The sequence below is a fragment of the Schistocerca piceifrons genome, chromosome 5, assembly GCF_021461385.2.
Source record: "Schistocerca piceifrons isolate TAMUIC-IGC-003096 chromosome 5, iqSchPice1.1, whole genome shotgun sequence".
In the NCBI taxonomy this organism is placed as follows: domain Eukaryota; kingdom Metazoa; phylum Arthropoda; class Insecta; order Orthoptera; family Acrididae; genus Schistocerca; species Schistocerca piceifrons.
This window is the reverse complement of record NC_060142.1, coordinates 362,746,517-362,766,049: the sequence shown is the minus strand read 5'-3', so window position 1 is coordinate 362,766,049 and position 19,533 is coordinate 362,746,517.

Sequence of the window (19,533 nt, the reverse complement as noted above, 5' to 3'; positions counted from 1 at the left end):
GGTGGTTACCATTGATTTTGACAGGTGCTGCATCGTTTTCTGTTCTCAGTGATGAGCAGAATGAGTTTTCTAGCCGCCTTTGTCGATGTCATCCGCCGAATCGGTGATTCAGGTCAATGGCCGTTTGGCGGGACCAGTGACGATCCAGCGTTCCGTAAGGCAAGGTTGCCCACTTTCGACCCTATTCTATGCCATAAACCTGGGGCCACTCATCGGGAGTCTGACGAGCCACCTTTCTGATCTCACTTTGCAACAGCACAGTTTTAGGTGTTTTGCGTGTGCGGATGACCTCCTCCTCGTGGTCCGCTCACGGTATAAAACGCGAACGGTTCTTGATTTGATATCAATGTACGGAACTGCAGCGGGCAGTAGCATGAATGTGGCTAAATCCACGGAGATGTCCATTCGACGTGTCCTCTCTCACGAAGACTTAGCACTTCTGCCGTGTGTACAGGCACTAAGATACCTTGGTATTATTTTCACCTCCACCGTGCGCCGCTCCGCTGCCATCAATTTTCGGCGTGAAATCCAAATTATCCGCATGGCGGTGCAACAAAATCTCCTCCGCCGACTCAATTCTTTGCAACGTGTCCAATACCTCAATCAACACGAGGCGTCCAGAATGATCCACATCGCACTGGTACTCCCGCTGCCATCAACTATTGGACGCCGCCTCCAGGCTGCTTTCGGATACTTTCTTACGGCCGGTACGCTCTTTAAGGTCCGCTAAGATACGCTCGTCCCTCTCCAGCGAGCGGGAGGCCTCGGCCTCGTCAATGTGCGACTGCGAAAGGAGTCCTTGTACATGTACACCATGCACAAGCAGTGGCACGGTGGCAGTTCCCTTACACGCAGCTAGCTGGAAGTTCTTATGCCCGCGCCATAACGCCACCAATACCAGTCGGACACATCAAGCACCATCTGATTCACATTTCTGATTTGATCGTCGACTTCAGCTATGCTCACACACATTTACCGTACACGCGCTCTCCTCGATTCAAAGTTTTGTACACCCCACTGCTTCGTTATACATCCAGCAACAACATTGAACTCAGTCATCGTCCGCAGCTCGTGGTCGTGCGGTAGCGTTCTCGCTTCCCACGCCCGGGTTCCCGGGTTCGATTCCCGGCGGGGTCAGGGATTTTCTCTGCCTCGTGATGACTGGGTGTTGTGTGCTGTCCTTAGGTTAGTTAGGTTTAAGTAGTTCTAAGTTCTAGAGGACTGATGACCATAGATGTTAAGTCCCATAGTGCTCAGAGCCATTTGAACCATTTGAACTCAGTCATCCATCCAATCGGTGGCCCATGGTTTTGCGTCATACCCACTAGTCTTTCCTTCCCTCGAACGTCCGGGCAACATGGTACCACGTCGCAAGTGGAAAATTCGCCACAAATCAGCGACTCTCCGCATTGTTCCATTTACCACCTCATGGATGACGTTGTCCACCGATTGACTTGTGTTGCCAACAGTGACATTTGGAAACTTCACTGACAGTTCGTTGCCTGTTACCTCTGCGTTCCGTCGGATTCGATTGACCCATGGACTTTGATCCATCCTGAGAATACTTATTTCCCCGCCACCAAAAATCATGCGATTGTATGGGCGAAGGGGTGGACGATCGCCTACATGTATCATGATGGCGAAAAATAACGCCTTGACTTCTGGCAGTACTTGCAAACCGCCTACAGTGAAGTCAAGCACCGACCGTGCTACCGCGCCTTCTACGAAAATTATCTAAAGGCGATTTTTCGTCACTCCCGCTCATCTGGATGGTGCCACACGCCGATAACCGCCCCCCACCTTACGCATCTTTCTATAGCGTAACCCAAAGTGTGGTAGGTGCATGGACACGCGTCTTCATTTTTTTATGCACTATACCCCCCATAAACCATGGACCTTGCCGTTGGTGGGGAGGCTTGCGTGCCTCAACGATACACATAGACGTTCCATAGGTGCAACCACAACGGAGGGGTATCTGCTGAGAGGCCAAACAAACTTTTGCTTCCTGAAGAGGGGCAGCAGCCCTTTCAGTAGATGCAGGGGCAACAGTCTGGATGATTGACAGATCTGGCCTTGTAACACTAACCAAAATGGCCTTGCTGTTCTGGTACTGCGAACGGCTGAAAGCAAGGGGAAACTACAGCCGTAATTTTTCCCGAGGGCATGCAGCTTTACTGTATGATTAAATGATGATGGCGTCCTCTTGGGTAAAATATTCCGGAGGTAAAATAGTCCCCCATTCGGACCTCCGGGCGGGGACTACTCAAGAGGGCGTCGATATCAGGAGAAAGCAAATTGTCGTTCTACGGATCGGAGAGTGGAATGTCAGATCCCTTAATCGGGCAGGTAGGTTAGAAAATTTAAAAAGGGATATGGATAGGTTAAAGTTAGATAGCGTGGGAATTAGTGAAGTTCGGTGGCAGGAGGAACAAGACTTTTGGTCGAGTGAATACAGGGTTATAAATACAAAAGCAAATAGGGGTAATGCCGGTGTAGGTTTAATAATGAATAAAGAAATAGGAGTGCGGGCAAGCTACTACAAAAAGCATAATGAACGCATTATTGTGGCCAAGATAGACACAAAGCCCACGCCAACTACAGTGTTACAAGTTTATATGCCAACACTGCAGATAATGAAGAAATTGATGAAATGTATGATGAAATAAAACAAATTATTCAGGTACTGAAGGGAGACGAAAATTTAATAGTCATGGGTGACAGGAATTCGAGAGTAGGAAAAGGGAGAGAAGCAAATAGTAGGTGAATATGGTTTGGGGCTAAGAAATGAAAGAGGAAGCCATCTGGTAGAATTTTGCGAAGAGCATAACTTAATCATAGCTAACACTTGGTTCAAGAATCATGAAAGAAGGTTGTATACATGGGAGAACCCTGGAGATACACTCCTGGAAATTGAAATAAGAACGTGAATTCATTGTCCCAGGAAGGGGAAACTTTATTGACACATTCCTGGGGTCAGATACATCACATGATCACACTGACAGAACCACAGGCACATAGACACAGGCAACAGAGCATGCACAATGTCGGCACTAGTACAGTGTATATCCACCTTTCGCAGCAATGCAGGCTGCTATTCTCCCATGGAGACGATCGTAGAGATGCTGGATGTAGTCCTGTGGAACGGCTTGCCATGCCATTTCCACCTGGCGCCTTAGTTGGACCAGCGTTCGTGCGGGACGTGCAGACCGCGTGAGACGACGCTTCATCCAGTCCCAAACATGCTCAATGGGGGACAGATCCGGAGATCTTGCTGGCCAGGGTAGTTGACTTACACCTTCTAGAGCACGTTGGGTGGCACGGGATACATGCGGACGTGCATTGTCCTCTTGGAACTGCAAGTTCCCTTGCCGGTCTAGGAATGGTAGAACGATGGGTTCGATGACGGTTTGGATGTACCGTGCACTATTCAGTGTTCCCTCGACGATCACCAGTGGTGTACGGCCAGTGTAGGAGATCGCTCCCCACACCATGATGCCGGGTGTTGGCCCTGTGTGCCTCGGTCGTATGCAGTCCTGATTGTGGCACTCACCTGCACGGCGCCAAACACGCATACGACCATCATTGGCACCAAGGCAGAAGCGACTCTCATCGCTGAAGACGACACGTCTCCATTCGTCCCTCCATTCACGCCTGTCGCGACACCACTGGAGGCGGGCTGCACGATGTTGGGGCGTGAGCGGAAGACGGCCTAACGGTGTGCGGGACCGTAGCCCAGCTTCATGGAGACGGTTGCGAATGGTCCTCGCCGATACCCCAGGAGCAACAGTGTCCCTAATTTGCTGGGAAGTGGCGGTGCGGTCCCCTACGGCACTGCGTAGGATCCTACGGTCTTGGCGTGCATCCGTGCGTCGCAGCGGTCCGGTCCCAGGTCGACGGGCACGTGCACCTTCCGCCGACCACTGGCGACAACATCGATGTACTGTGGAGACCTCACGCCCCACGTGTTGAGCAATTCGGCGGTACGTCCACCCGGCCTCCCGCATGCCCACTATACGCCCTCGCTCAAAGTCCGTCAACTGCACATACGGTTCACGTCCACGCTGTCGCGGCATGCTACCAGTGTTAAAGACTGCGATGGAGCTCCGTATGCCACGGCAAACTGGCTGACACTGACGGCGGCGGTGCACAAATGCTGCGCAGCTAGCGCCATTCGACGGCCAACACCGCGGTTCCTGGTGTGTCCGCCGTGCCGTGCGTGTGATCATTGCTTGTACAGCCCTCTCGCAGTGTCCGGAGCAAGTATGGTTGGTCTGACACACCGTTGTCAATGTGTTCTTTTTTCCATTTCCAGGAGTGTACTAAAAGGTATCAGATAGATTATATAATGGTAAGACAGAGATTTAGGAACCAGGTTTTAAATTGTAAGACATTTCCAGGGGCAGATGTGGACTCTGACCACAATCTATTGGTTATGAACTGTAGATTAAAACTGAAGAAATTGCAAAAAGATGGGAATTTAATGAGATGGGACCTGGATAAACTGAAAGAACCAGAGGTTGTACAGAGTTTCAGGGAGAGCATAAGGGAACAATTGACAGGAATGGGGGAAAGAAATACAGTACAGGAAGAATGGGTAGCTTTGAGGGATGAAATAGTGAAGGCAGCAGAGGATTACATAGGTAAAAAGACGAGGGCTAGTAGAAACCCTTGAGTAACAAAAGATATGTTGAATTTAATTGATGAAAGGAGAAAATATAAAAATTCAGTAAATGAAGCAGGCAAAAAGGAATACGAACGTCTCAAAAATGAGATCGACAGGAAGTGCAAAATGGCTAAGCAGGGATGGCTAGAGGACAAATGTAAGGATGTAGAGGCTTATCTCACTAGGGGTAAAATAGATACTGCTTACAGGAAAATTAAAGAGACCTTTGGAGAAAGGAGAACCCCTTGCATGAATATCAAGAGCTTTGATGGAAACCCAGCTCTAAGCAAAGAAGGGAAAGCAGAAAGGTGGAAGGAGTATATAGAGGGTCTATATAAGGGCGACGTACTCGAGGACAATATTATGGAAATGGAAGAGGATGTAGATGAAGATGAAATGGGAGATATGATACTGCGTAAAGAGTTTGACAGAGCACTGAAAGACCTGAGTCGAAACAAGGCCCCTGGAGTAGACAACATTCCATTAGAACTACTGACGGCCTTGGGAGAACCAGTCCTGACAAAACTCTACCATCTGGTGAGCAAGATGTATGAGACAGGCGAAATACCCTCACACCTCAAGAAGAATAGCATAATTCCAATCTCAAAGAAAGCAGGTGTTGACACATTTGAAAATTACCGAACTATCAGTTTAATAAGTCACAGCTGCAAAATACTAACGCGAATTCTTTACAGACGAATGGAAAAACTGATGGAAGCCGACCTCGGGGAAGATCAGTTTGGATTCCGTAGAAACACTGGAACACGTGAGACAATACTGACCTTACGACTTATCTTAGAAGAAAGATTAAGGGAAGGCAAACCTATGTTTCTAGCATTTATAGACTTAGAGAAAGCTTTTGACAATGTTGATTGGAATACTCTCTTTCAAATTCTGAAGGTGGCAGGGGTAAAATACAGGGAGCGAAAGGCTATTTACAATTTGTACAGAAACCAGATGGCAGTTATAAGAGTCGAGGGGCATGAAAGGGAATCAGTGGTTGGGAAGAGAGTGAGACAGGGTTGTAGCCTATTCCCGGTGTTATTCAATCTGTATATTGCGCAAGCAATAAAGGAAACAAAAGAAAAGTTCGAATTACGTATTAAAATCCATGGAGAAGAAATAAAAACTTTGAGGTTCGCCGATGACATTGTAATTCTGTCGGAGACAGCAAAGAACTTGGAAGAGCAGCTGAACGGAATGGACAGTGTCTTGAAAGGAGGATATAAGATGAACATCAACAAAAGCAAAACGAGGATAATGGAATGTAGTCGAATTAAGTCGGGTGATGCTGAGGGAATTAGATTAGGAAATGAGACACTTAAAGTAGTAAAGGAGTTTTGCTATTTGGGGAGCAAAATAACTGACGATGGTCGAAGAAGAGAGGATATAAATTGTAGACTGGCGATGGCAAGGAAAGCGTTTTGAAGAAGAAAAAATTGTTAACATTGAGTATTGATTTCAGTGTCAGGAAGTCGTTTCTGAAAGTATTTGTACGGAGTGTAGCCATGTATGGAAGTGAAACGTGGACGATAAATTGTTTAGACAAGAAGAGTATAGAAGCTTTCGAAATGTGGTGCTACAGAAGAATGCTGAAGATTAGATGGGTACATCACATAGCTAATGAGGAGGTTTTGAATATGTTATGTCCTAGCCAGTAATGCCACCCGAGCCCGCTGGAAAAAGGTTGGCAGCATCAAAGTCCGGACGCCGTCCGCATAAGCAGCGCCAGCGAGACAGCAAATCGCCGCAAGTCTGCGCGCGCCACCGCTGGCTTCTTGCTTCTTAAGCGCTGGAGTCGCGAGCGCTAGGACAGTTCTGTATTCGCCGCTCAGTTGTATACTTGCCACCGAATTGTGTACTTGCTAGTCAGTTGTGTGTTCATCGCGGCAGAGTTGTTGTTTGTCGTCAGCCGACGCTGACCTAGCCGCTCCGACTCGAACTAGACAGATTCTGTAGACACCGAGTTCACTATTGTGTTTCTGTATCTTCATCAATAAAGATAAGTACCGACTTTTATTTAATCAGAGTGTTTGGGGTTTCATCTGTCTGTTTACTGTTCCAGCGGACCGGTCGGCCCGCTATTAAAAGTGTGGCGGTGACTTCGTAAGCCATTTCTACAGCCAAGTGTTTGTCGCTACGAACACCGCCACAAAACTGGCGACGAGGTCTTCCGAACTCGTGTGCAGGGCTGGTTCAACTTGTTTCTGGTTTTCCTAATTGTAGCGATAGAATTTTGGGGGCTGGTTTAATTTGTGTTCACTATGTCTGCCGAATTACAACAGTTGATCTTGTTACAGAGTCAGCAAATGCAAAGTCTGGTGGAAGCAATCGCCAAACAAGCGGCTAATCCACCAACACAAAAGGAACAAGCACAGGCAGCACCACAGTTCCGGGCTTTTGATGAATCCAGAGAAGAATGGCGAGAATATTTCGCGCAGTTGCAGGCGCACATGACAGTCTACAAAATCACAGGTACTGAGCGGCAGCTTTATTTCATTTCCACTGCAGGCGTGGAAGTCTATCGACTACTTTGTAAGTTGTTCCCGGAATCCCAGCCAGAAGCTTTAGACTATGACGTTGTTGTTAAAAAGCTTGCTGAGTATTTCGAGTCGCGAGTTCATGTGGCAGCAGCCAGATTCAAGTTCTTCAGATTAAAGAAACTGCCACATCAATCTAATAAACAGTGGTTAACAGATTTACGGGGCCTCACCCGTCAGTGCCGATTTAATTGTGTGTGTGGAGCTTCCTACAGTGATGTCATGCTACGAGACGCTATTACTCAAAACATTGCAGAATCTCGTATTCGTGCTGCTATGTTAAAGTTGCCTGACCCGTCATTAGAGACTGTGATGAACATCATTGAAGCCCAAGATACTTTTGACTATGCTGAGTGTGAGTTAGATCAGCCATGTATTTCTCAAATTGCCTGTGCTAAGCAAGTTCTGTCACGCCCGCGGCCCCACCGGCAGAGTCAGACTGTAAACACTAGCCGGCCGCGTCATGTTAAACCCATTCGTCAGCCGCGTGTGCAAAATGATAGAGTTAAGTCTTGCCCTAAGTGTGTTCTTGCTCATCCTCGTGAACGTTGCCCGTTAAGAAACGCGGTTTGTCACTTTTGTCAAAGGAAAGGACACATCCAGACTGTTTGTTTGCGTAAACGCAAGAACAATTCTAGTGCTGCCCAGCCCATGGATATTCATGTTCTTCAAAGCCAGCCCGCCCAGAAGGTCGCGTTTAAAGACTCTTCCACGGTTCGTGTGGGTAATAAACTTGTTCGCAATAAGCCACCCACCCAGCCCCCTGCTATGCGACCCAAGCGTAATTCAAACGCTGTAAACAGTAATGTACAGACTGCAAGTGAAGCCGGAGTTGTTGTTCCACCCGCCCAACCCACGAGTTGTCGTAAGCTGCGAACACTCGCTAAACGCGCTGATTTTGTGTCTTCCGCCTCCACTGCACCGATCCAGAGACAGTGTAATAAACTATTTGTGAAGCTACGCATCCAGGATAAGACCTTCAATTTTCAATTAGACACTGGTGCGTCTGTGACTCTCATAAATAGTGCTACGTATGCGGCTATCGGCCGCCCTAAACTTTCAGCGGCAACACATTCTTTGGCTACTTACAGTGGCGAACAGTTTCCTGTGTTAGGTGTATGTAGCGTGCCAGCCACATTCCGTGGCAATACAAAAACAGTTTCCTTCACAGTGCTCCGCGCTACAGACAGTGTAAACATTTTCGGATTGGACTGTTTTGACTTGTTTGGCCTGTCTATCCAAGACAATGTGTTGCAACTTAATTCTGTTGTTGTTCCTCAAGACAGCATAATCGATTTGTGTAAACGATACAGTGACATATTTAAAGACGAACTGGGTTGTGCTGCGAACTTTGCCGCTCATATTACGTTAAAAGATAATGCTCAGCCTCGATTTTGTCGTGCTCGTCCAGTGCCTCACGCCCTCCGGGCACCAGTAGAAGATGAACTTCGTCGTTGGCAAAACAACGGTGTTATTCAACCCGTTTCAGCGAGCCAGTGGGCTTCTCCCTTAGTTATTATAAAGAAACCGTCTGGCAAGTTACGTTTGTGTGCTGATTTTAAGTCCACAGTTAATCCTCAGACTGTCATTGATTCTTTTCCTTTGCCTAGACCGGACGAGCTGATGGATAAGTTAGGGGAAGCTCGTTTCTTTTCCAAAATTGATCTCCGTGAAGCATATTTGCAATTGCCCCTCGACGAGCAATCACAACAGTATTTTGTCATAAACACGTCGTTGGGGTTGTTCCGTTTTCTGCGTTTGCCTTTTGGTTGTGCGTCAGCTCCAGCTGTTTTTCAGCGTTTTTTGTCACAACTTCTGGCTAATGTGCCATCGTGTTGCAACTATTTAGACGATATTGTTGTGTCCGGTCGGACGCCTGCTGAATTTGGAGTGTTTGTTTAAAGTGTTGTCAGGCAACTTTAAGATAGCAGCACGAATACGAGATTCTGCAATTTGGAGTGTTTGTTTAAAGTGTTGTCTCAGGCAGGCCTACGTTGCAATATCGCTAAATGTTCATTTTTCCTTACGGAGATGGAGTATCTGGGACATGTTATTAATGCTCAAGGCATTCATCTCTCCCAGTCACATTTAGCAGCTATTCGTGATTTGCCCGCCCCTCGCAATCTGCATGAATTGCAAGCAATTCTTGGCAAATTGACGTATTATATTAGGTTTATACCTAATGCATCACAGATTGCTGTACCGTTGCATCGTCTCCGCCGTAAGAATGTTCCGTTTGTGTGGTCAGCTGATTGCCAATCAGCCTTTCAGCAGCTTAAAGAGGCTTTATTGAATGATCGTTGTCTGGTCCATTACGACCCTAACAAGCCTCTGGTGTTAGCTTGTGATGCCTCTTCTTTCGGCCTCGGTGCTGTGTTGTCTCACAGAGTCGGTAACACCGAACGTCCTATTGCGTTCGCATCTAAATTGCTAAACAAAGCTCAGTGTAATTATAGCCAATTGGACAAGGAAGCGTTGGCTATTGTGTTCGGTGTCACAAAATTCCATCACTACCTCTATGGTAGACCATTCTATTTAGTCACAGATCACAAGCCCCTGACGTCACTGTTTCATCCGTCTAAACCAGTTCCTCAGCGGACAGCTCAGAGACTACAACGTTGGGCTCTTTTGTTATCACAATACCAGTATGAGATACTGTATCGCCCTACAGCTCAGCATTGACGCGCTTTCTCGATTGCCGATTGCTGCGGATGATGTCTTCGATTCCTCTGAAGACTCTTGCCATCAGATTAACGCCGATGAGCATCAATCCCTCCGGGATTTTCCGATTGATTATCGTCAGGTGGCACGTGAGACACCTACGGATCCTCATCTGAGTTTACTATTACGTTTTGTTCAACGTGGTTGGCCGTCCAAGGCAAAGGACATATCGGATCCTGTGGTTCGTCGCTATTATCCGCAACGTCATCTGTTGTCTGTTTCGCACGGAGTTTTGCTGTTACGCACCGAGAATGACCAGCTTCGTGTCGTGGTTCCCCAAGTGCTCCAATCCAAGGTCCTCGACTTGTTGCATCAAGGTCATTGGGGAGTGGTCCGCACCAAGCAGCTTGCCCGCCGTCATTGTACATGGATCGGCATTGATAAGCAGATTACGCAGATGTCTACAGATTGTTCGACGTGTGCCGAACACCAAGCTGCTCCGCCTCAACGCTATTTTGAGTGGGCACGCCCTGCCGGTCCCTGGCAGCGAGTACATATTGATTTCGCTGGTCCATATTGGAATTCTCGTTGGCTCATCGTGATAGATGCATTTAGTAATTTTCCGTTTGTTGTGCCCATGCAGTCTGCAACGTCTGCACAAACTATACAGGCGTTGACTTCAATTTTTTGTATTGAGGGTCTTCCAGAAGTTTTAGTGTCTGACAATGGTCCACAATTTACCTCTGCTGAATTTGAAAGTTTTTGTTCTGCCAATGGCATTCGCCATGTTCTTACTCCGCCGTTCCACCCTCAATCGAATGGTGCAGCGGAACGTTTTGTACGCACATTCAAGGATCATATGGACCGCCTTCGTGCTACGCACTCTCGTCAGCAGGCCCTCATCACGTTCCTGTCGTCGTACCGGACCACGCCACGCGACGGCCCTTCGCCTGCGGAGCTTCTCCACGGCCGTCGTCATCGCACCCTACTACGGTTGTTGCACCCCCCGGATCGACCCGCCGCTTCTGAGCATCGCACGCGTTTTCAGCGCAACGACGCCGTTTTTTTCAGAGTTTATCACGATCGCCGTCGTTGGGAACGTTGCACCGTGATACGTGTCCAGGGTCGCGGTTTTTATACTGTTCAAGGTGCTACTGGGGTGCACAGGAGGCATCAGAACCAGTTGCGCCGCGCTGGCCGCCCGGATTCTGCCGCTCGTTCTTTGTCCACAGATTTGGTCCGCGGCGGGTTCCAGCCGCGCCTTCCGACTTCGCTGCCGCCCCCAGGGCAGCAGCAGCAGCCGTCGCCGCTACCACGCCGACAGCCCGTCCCGTTGATGCCTCCCGCGCAGCTTCATCCGGGAGCGCCCCAGGTGGTCGCTCCGGCGCCTGCGGTCCCTCTTCAGTCGCCACCGCCTTCGGAGCTGATGGACGTCGACCCCTCAGCCGGGCCGCCTTCCCAAGCGGTGGCTGTGCAGCCTGTCCTGCAGCCGCTTTCCTTGGGCACCCCCAAGGAGTCTGACACCGCAGCGCCTTGTCCGGCGCCCACTCAGCAACCGTCGACGCAGCGTCAGGAGACGCTGCCTCTCTTCGTGGGTCCCGACGCACCGTCGCGTCCAGTACCAGAAGCTGCGACCGTGGTCACAGGCGTGCACCCTGACCTCGGTTTTCAGTCGGTGTTTCCCGAGGCCCCGCGCAGCCAATGCTGGGTTGCGGACCGGGGACTGCCACCGGCAACAGTCTCCGCCCCGGTCTCTTCTGCTACGCCTGCGGCCAGACCCCTCCCCCGCCGTCGACGCTCGCCGCGTCATTATTCAACGACGGTGCGGCGATTTGGGGGGGGAGGAGTGTTATGTCCTAGCCAGTAATGCCACCCGAGCCCGCTGCCAAAAGGTTGGCAGCATCAAAGTCCGGACGCCGTCCGCATAAGCAGCGCCAGCGAGACAGCAAATCGCCGCAAGTCTGCGCGCGCCACCGCTGGCTTCTTGCTTCTTAAGCGCTGGAGTCGCGAGAACTAGGACGGTTCTGTATTCGCCGCTCAGTTGTATACTCGCCACCGAATTGTGTACTTGCTAGTCAGTTGTGTGTTCATCGCGGCAGAGTTGTTGTTTGTCGTCAGCCGACGCTGACCTAGCCGCTCCGACTCGAACTAGACAGATTCTGTAGACACCGAGTTCACTATTGTGTTTCTGTATCTTCATCAATAAAGATAAGTACCGACTTTTATTTAATCAGAGTGTTTGGGGTTTCATCTTTCTGTTTACTGTTCCAGCGGACCGGTCGGCCCGCTATTAAAAGTGTGGCGGTGACTTCGTAAGCCATTTCTACAGCCAAGTGTTTGTCGCTACGAACACCGCCACAAAAGGATAGAGTTGGGGAGAAGAAGAGCTTGTGGCACAACTTAACTAGAAGAAGGGATCGGTTGGTAGGACACGTTCTGAGACATCGAGGGATCACCAATTTTGTGTTGGAGGGAAGCGTGGAGGGTAAAAATCGTAGAGGGAGACCAAGAGATGAATACACTAAGCAGATTCACAAGGATGTAGGCTGCAGTAGGTACTGGGAGATGAAGAAGCTTGCACAGGATAGAGTAGCATGGAGTCTCAGGACTGAAGACCGGAACAACAACAACATACCAGAACACGCTGGTTATTCCCCCATCTCTACTGTCTTACAGTCTATTGTTTCACATCTCTTAGCTTAAGTCAGTATTATTGTTATTATTTTTTCCGACACCTTGTTATTAAATACCTGGCTCAGCTTGTTCGAGTGTAATGTGTCACGTTTTTTCGTCGGAAGGACGGTAAAATATTATTAAAAGGAAAACAAAAGTTCATAGAGTACTTGCCCGTGAAAGTCAAAGGGCCAGAGTTCGAGTCTCGGTCCTGCATACTGTTTTAATCTACCAGAAAGTTTCATATCAGAGCACACTCCGCTGCAGAGTGATAACCTCATTCTGGAAACCTCAATCTGCCCTACAAAGCCACAAGTGTCTTTCATTAATTTAATCGTCTCAACTTCACCTACACCAGTGTAGTAAGCTGTAAACATATTTTTTCTCATTGCTATACTAGTGACTAACTTTGAAATCAGCTCTAGACTGTGGGATATGTAACGCTGTAATAGTATCAAGTTTCAACTTCGGTTCTGGATGAAAGTTCTAGAGATCACTATTCAAATCCTGTACACAGTTTACATCAGCAGAATGTAGTGAACACACACAAGCACCAGGAGCTGGATGAGAACCACCACGCTACAAGTATTTTTCCATTGTTCATGGGTCTCATTGTTCTTAGAAAATACGAGAAACTTGATTTAACCAATGATTAATATTACTTGTGATCAAACAGCAGGCCTTTACTTTTCAATGCAAAGAATTCAAAACATGCTAAAAATCCCTTCAATTGACTGATAAACATGTAGCACATCTCTGGATTCGATCGTCAATCACCGATAAAACTCACAGTCACGTAATTAACCTTGATTTAACTCAAAGCCCCAGGACATAACAATAGGTTGTGACAGAAATGGGCTACTGAGCGGTGGCATGGTAGGCTGTGACGTCAACATTGCAGCTGCTTCTGTGCACACTCCCTGTGACCCCTACTGTATACTTTAGTCACTCTGCTACGTAAGACAGAAAATAAGCCTGTACGGAAAACATATATTTTGATAGTTTTGTACTCCGCAGCGCGGAAGTCTTCTTGCGGCACAGAAGCTGCGTGACTGAAAACGGAAGTCATTCATAAAGCTGCAGCAAAGCTGGGGCATTGCCATCAAGACGTATACAAAACATGTTGGACAACTGAATGCGGTTGCTGACCAAAGAAAATGTCAGATACATTCTCAGACTCACTTTTTTAGGTTTACAACTCTCTTTTTTAGGTTTACAAAGCATCGTTTAGTGTCGAGCTAGCGTTCATTTCGTTCTTTGTGTTCACTCATACCAGGGCAGTTTGCAAACTTTCTGGAATTCTCTTTTTGCAGACCTTCCTGTACGCTGTTCAGAGGCCATTAGCATCAATTTATAAAGTCATTATAATTACATTCATTTCAGTATACAATTTTCAAATGTGAAAATGCCCCAATTCGGCTAAACGAGATAATATTATTAAATTTGTAATAGTAACTATACATTTAATACATCAAGCAGATAGTTATTACAGTTGAGCAATGATCCACAACATACCAAATGAGATATTTAAAAGAATATAATGCAAGAGTTGTATTGATAATTTTGTTAACACAAAAATATTTAGAAAATTTCTGAGTAAGCATATATTTTTACATAGATTGATGTTATACTACACAATGACATAAATCACACAAATACATGTTCGTGGCGCCAGAAAATAACAAAATACTAATAAAAAGATAATGAAACTCATATTACATAATAAGCTAAACAATCAGAACCTTGGATAACTTAAAAAAATATATAACTGCATGATAAAGGTAATAAAGCTGGAAAATTATTTAAATCTTATCTTCAGAAACCATTAAATAAATACTCTGACCTGGGTACACAGATGAAGAGGAGCGCAACACACTAAATACAGAAGATGAATTTTATAAATTGATGAGTTAAGTATAGAGTATGTGTTGTGCAATATACAGAACGTTTCTTGAGTACAAATATGAGAAATGACAAATATTCACATACCAAAGCAAAAACTATGTCGATGTAGGTTTATGTGTATTGAATTTACTGAAAGAATATTTATATGCAAGTATCATAATATGATGTATGGGTTGTGTACTGCTTGAAAACTTTCATAAAGGGATGCAAAACTGACTGCTCTCCAAAATTTAAATATGAGGTATGTAAAGTGAAATAACATCTTAAGTAATTGGTGGAAATAAGGAAAATGCGGGAAAATGTAGTCAGACGTCTTTCAGGCGTGCACAGAAACTTAGATATCATAGAATGTGAGGTTAGTGTTATTATAGCCCCAAATTTGTCCTAGCCCCACAATACAAGGTAGTTGACAGAACAGGAAAAATCAGCTTGCATTTACAAAATGGCCCAGAGGCAAAATTTGGATGTCTTTCCACAGGGATAAATCATCGGGAAACTGGAACAAGGCTGATGTGTGAGCCCAGGAAATTGGTATTGCCCACAGCATTGTGAACGGTCTGGATCAAGGCACTGCTTTCCGAAAGAGAGGAAGTGGCCGACCATAGTCAACTACAGCAGCAGATCAATACTTCATTATGCAAGATACAAGAAGGGACCAAATTCAAACAGCGGGTGCATTTGCAATCTCATTTGACAGAACTGCAATGCATGCAATCTAACGGTATTGCAATGGTACAGTGACGACTGGGGTCTATCTCTCTGACGGGCAGTGCGTTGCGTTCTGCTGCCACCCACTCATCAGTGGTACCGTGTACCACTGTACCGAGACCATAGTGACGACGCTCTCGGAAGAGAGGAGATTTAGCCTGGGTCGTGATTCTTGATGTACTCTCATATATTCCTATCGCAGTTAGGATCATTGTCGAACATGATCCTTTGATGGTGCATATGCTGTGGTGTGAGGAGCTGTAATGTTGCATGGGCGAAATGGTTTCCCTGTCCGTGAAAATGGAAGTCCCCCCAGTCGACATTAATGTGACACTGAACTCTTTCCTTTCAGAAGTAGTTTCGGCTCTGACCAAATTTTTATGGCTAACAATGTGCAATTGATTAGAAGAGCACAAGTGGACGAGTTCTGGGAATGAATGGACAATTGGGGCTTCTGGTTTTCCCTAACGCAGATCCCCTCAATCAAATCTGGTATGTGTTGGGGAGACGTTTTACACCATGTCCACATGCACCAACGGCCATCCAGTGACTGTCAACTGCGCTGATGGAGGTATGGACCATCATGTCTCAAAAACCCTTACTGACCTTGTGACCAAGTTGGGAACTTGTTTCAGAGCACGCATTTCCCTCTGTGATGATCACACACTCTATTAAGAGACTTGTCCCGCATTTTGTAATGTCTAGGGATCAACATGACTCGTGATGACCTCAGCGTAATTATTGTCTGTAAATAAAAGTGTCATTTTTTCGTTTCACTGCGTATTTCTTTTACATAATTTGTGTACGACACTGCAGCAGTTCTTTCTAAGTATGGCCCTAGTTTCAACGAAATACGTTACTTGGCAGTGACACACGATGTGACAGTTGTTTACGTTTTTAAGCTGGTTGAACAACTTAAAAAATCAATGACAAATAATGAAACACAATAGTGACAACAAACAAGTAAGGAGCATAATATGTTAGCGAATAGCAACACTACATGAGCACGCAACGTACGTAAATTACATTGCTTCGAATGTGGCCGGTAACACTTGTATGTACGTAAATATAAATGAGAATCTTACTGCTTACTGTTTTTTCTTCTATCCCTTCATCAGGCAAGTCTGATTTACAGAATATGGAATGATACTTAATAGAAAAAAGACGAAAGTTATGAGAAGTAGCAGAAATGAGAATAGCAAGGAACTTTACAGCAGGTTTGAGTCATGAAGTAGATGAAGCTGAGGAATTCTGCTGTCTACGCAGTTAAATAACCCAAGACGGACGGAGCATGCAGGTCATGAAAAAAAGTAGACTAGCACTGGAAAAAACGAGCGTTCCTGGCCAAGAGAAGTCTAAAAATATCAAATATTCAGGAAGAAATACCTGAGAATGTACGTTTGGAGCACAGCATTTTATGGTCGAAAACATCGACTGTGCGAAAACCGGAACAGAATGGAATCGAAGCTTTACAGACGTGGTGTGCAGAAGAATATTGAAAATTAGGTGGACTTATTATGTAAGGAACGAGGAGGTTCACCGCAGAATCGGTGAGGAAGGTAATGTATGGGAAACACTAACAAAAGGAAGGGTATGTCTACTGCCAAGACATCAGGGAATAACTTTCATGGTCCTAGATGGAGCTATAGAGGATAAAAACTGTAGAGGAAGACAGAGACTGGAATACATTCAGAGAGTAGCTGAGGACCTAGGTGGCTACTCTGAAACGGAGAGACTGGCGTATGAGAAGAATTCTTGGCGGGATGCATCAAAGCAGCTCGAAAGAGTACTGACTCAGAAAAAAAGGTCAGTTAATGGCATGTGGCGTTAGAACCATCCATATCTGACCACATATACGTTAACTTCCAGGGTTGAAATGGTTGCTAAACAGACCACCGTCTAAAGGAATACTAGAAAAACAGGCTCACACTCATATAGGAAAGACCTAAACTCAGACCATTGGAAGTCAGGTCTTCGGTAAGGGATCCAGTAGATGGTATGACTGCTGGCGAAGTGACGTCTGTCATTACGACCGCGTGCTAATAAAGCTATCCTACTACCAAGAAGTGCACAGTCGTTAATGTGGCTTGATGGAGCAATAACCTGGAATGCAAACGAAGCAAGCTGGTTGGTTCGTTGGTTTAAAAGAGGGGAGGGGGGGGGGGGGAAGGGACAAAAACTGCTAGGTCATCTGTCCCTCTTTCCGATTAAAATAATTCTACAAGGGCGGTAGTAAAATAATCGAAAAATACAAAACACAGCTGGAAGAAATGAGAAATCCACAAGAATGACAGAAGGGCAAGAAACACTAAAATGGACAATATCGGACAAGAAAACCATAGAGAGACGCAAGGAACATGTAGAAGAGATCAAAACAAGGGAGCTGATTACCACGGCTAGCTGACCATGAGAATAAAAAGGAAAAGGCAACCACTCTGCAACACATGAAAACCTCCACGCTAAAAGCACTAGGGCGAAGGACACAGAGCGACAAAGGACATGCGCTAAAACTTTGATCAAATGATAAAACCCACCCTCACGAATAAAACGTAAAATTAAAGCTGCTGTTCAGGCATTGTAGCCCAACACCGAAGGGAGGGTGCTGGGAAAGTTTAAAGTCCGCCGCAGAGCGGCTAAAGGTGGGCAGTCCAGCAAAAGGTGGACAACCGTCATTGGTGAGCCACAGAGACACCGGTGTGGTTCCTCGCGATGGAGCAGGTAGCCATGCGTTAGCCATGTATGACCAATGCAGAGCCGGGAGAGGACAACTGATTCCCTGCAAGAGGACCGCATGAAAGACTTCTACACATTCATAGTCTCCTTAATGACACACTGTTTGTTGTGAGTAATGTTATTCCATTCCATCTCCGAAAGCCGTAAAACCCTGCGGCGCAAGACAGAACTCAGGTCAGTTTCGGAGATGCCCATTTCCAGAAGCAGTTCCCGGGTTGCCTTTTCGCCAGCCTGTTGGCAAATTCGTTGCCTGGGATTCCAAAGCGTCTTTGGGTCCAGAAAAACACCACTGTACGACAGGACGATTCCAGGACAAAGATGGACTCCTGAAAGGACGTTAGCAAAGGATGGCGGGGGTAGCACTGGTCGAGAGCTTGTAGGCTATCCAAGGAGTCAGTACACAGGAGAAATGACTCGCCAGCGCATGAGCGGTCCTGCTCGAGAGCACGAGATATGGCCACCAGTTCTTCAGTGAAAACAATGCAGCCATCTGGAAAAGAGTGCTGTTCAATATGTCTTCAAAGAAAATACGCAAAGCCTATGTGACAGCCATCGAGCCGCAGATCTAAACCACTTCATGGCCCCAGTACATTTCGAGAATCGAAAGGAAGTGATAGCGGAGAGCCGCCGGGTTATCGGAGTACTTAGGGCCATGTGAAAGGCCCACAAGAAATTGCTGCATAGGTGGACACCATGGAAGTGTACGTGAATAGATATTGAGGAGATGTGGTAACGGGAAGGACTTCAGCTCTGACAGAAGGGACTGGACGCGAGCCGCAATCGTAAGCCATGACCAGGGCCGCCGATGCGGGAGATGAACCTCCATGTTTGGGGAAAGGAGACAGTAATTCCGATGTGCAGGAGAACTACGAACGTGTGCAACGTAACTGGCGAGCAGTTGTGCATGCCTAACTCTCAATGCAGGGACTCCGGCCTCCACCAGGACACTGGTCACTGGCCGGCCGGAGTGGCCGAGCAGTTTTAGGAGCTTCAGTCTGTACCGCGGGACCGTTACGGTCGCAGGTTCAAATCCTGCCTCGAGCATGGATGTGTGTAATGTTGTTAGGTTGGTTAGGTTTAAGTGGTTCTAAGTTCTAGGGCACTGATGACCTCGGAAGTTAAGTCCCTTAGTGCTCAGAGCCTTTTGAACCGTTTTTGATCACTGGTCACTGGACTCGATCTAAAAGCTCCCACAGCTAGGCGGACGCCACAATGCACTGGGTCGAGTAAATGCAACGCTGAGGGCGCCGCCGAACCGTAAACCATACTCTCATAGTCAAGGCAGGATTGAACAAGGGCTGTGTAGAGTTGTAGCAATGTAAGGCGATCTGCACCCCAAATGGTGTTACTCAGGCAGCGGAGGGCACTGAGGTGCTCCCAGCACCTCTCGACGTGTCTCCACTACAGTTAGTGGATCGTCATTAAGGCCAAGTTCTGGCTCTGGAGGAACTGTGCGACGTCGACAGAAATGCAAAGGAGTGAGCTAGAGCCCATGGCTGCAGTTTGTGAATGGCTCCCAGTAGGCGCCGCTCAGCAACACCAATACTGGACTAGCAGTACGAAATTCAGAAGTCATCCGCATACAGAGGAGATGAGACCGACGTTCCTACAGCCGCTGCTAGACCGTCAATGGTCACTAAAAATGGAGAG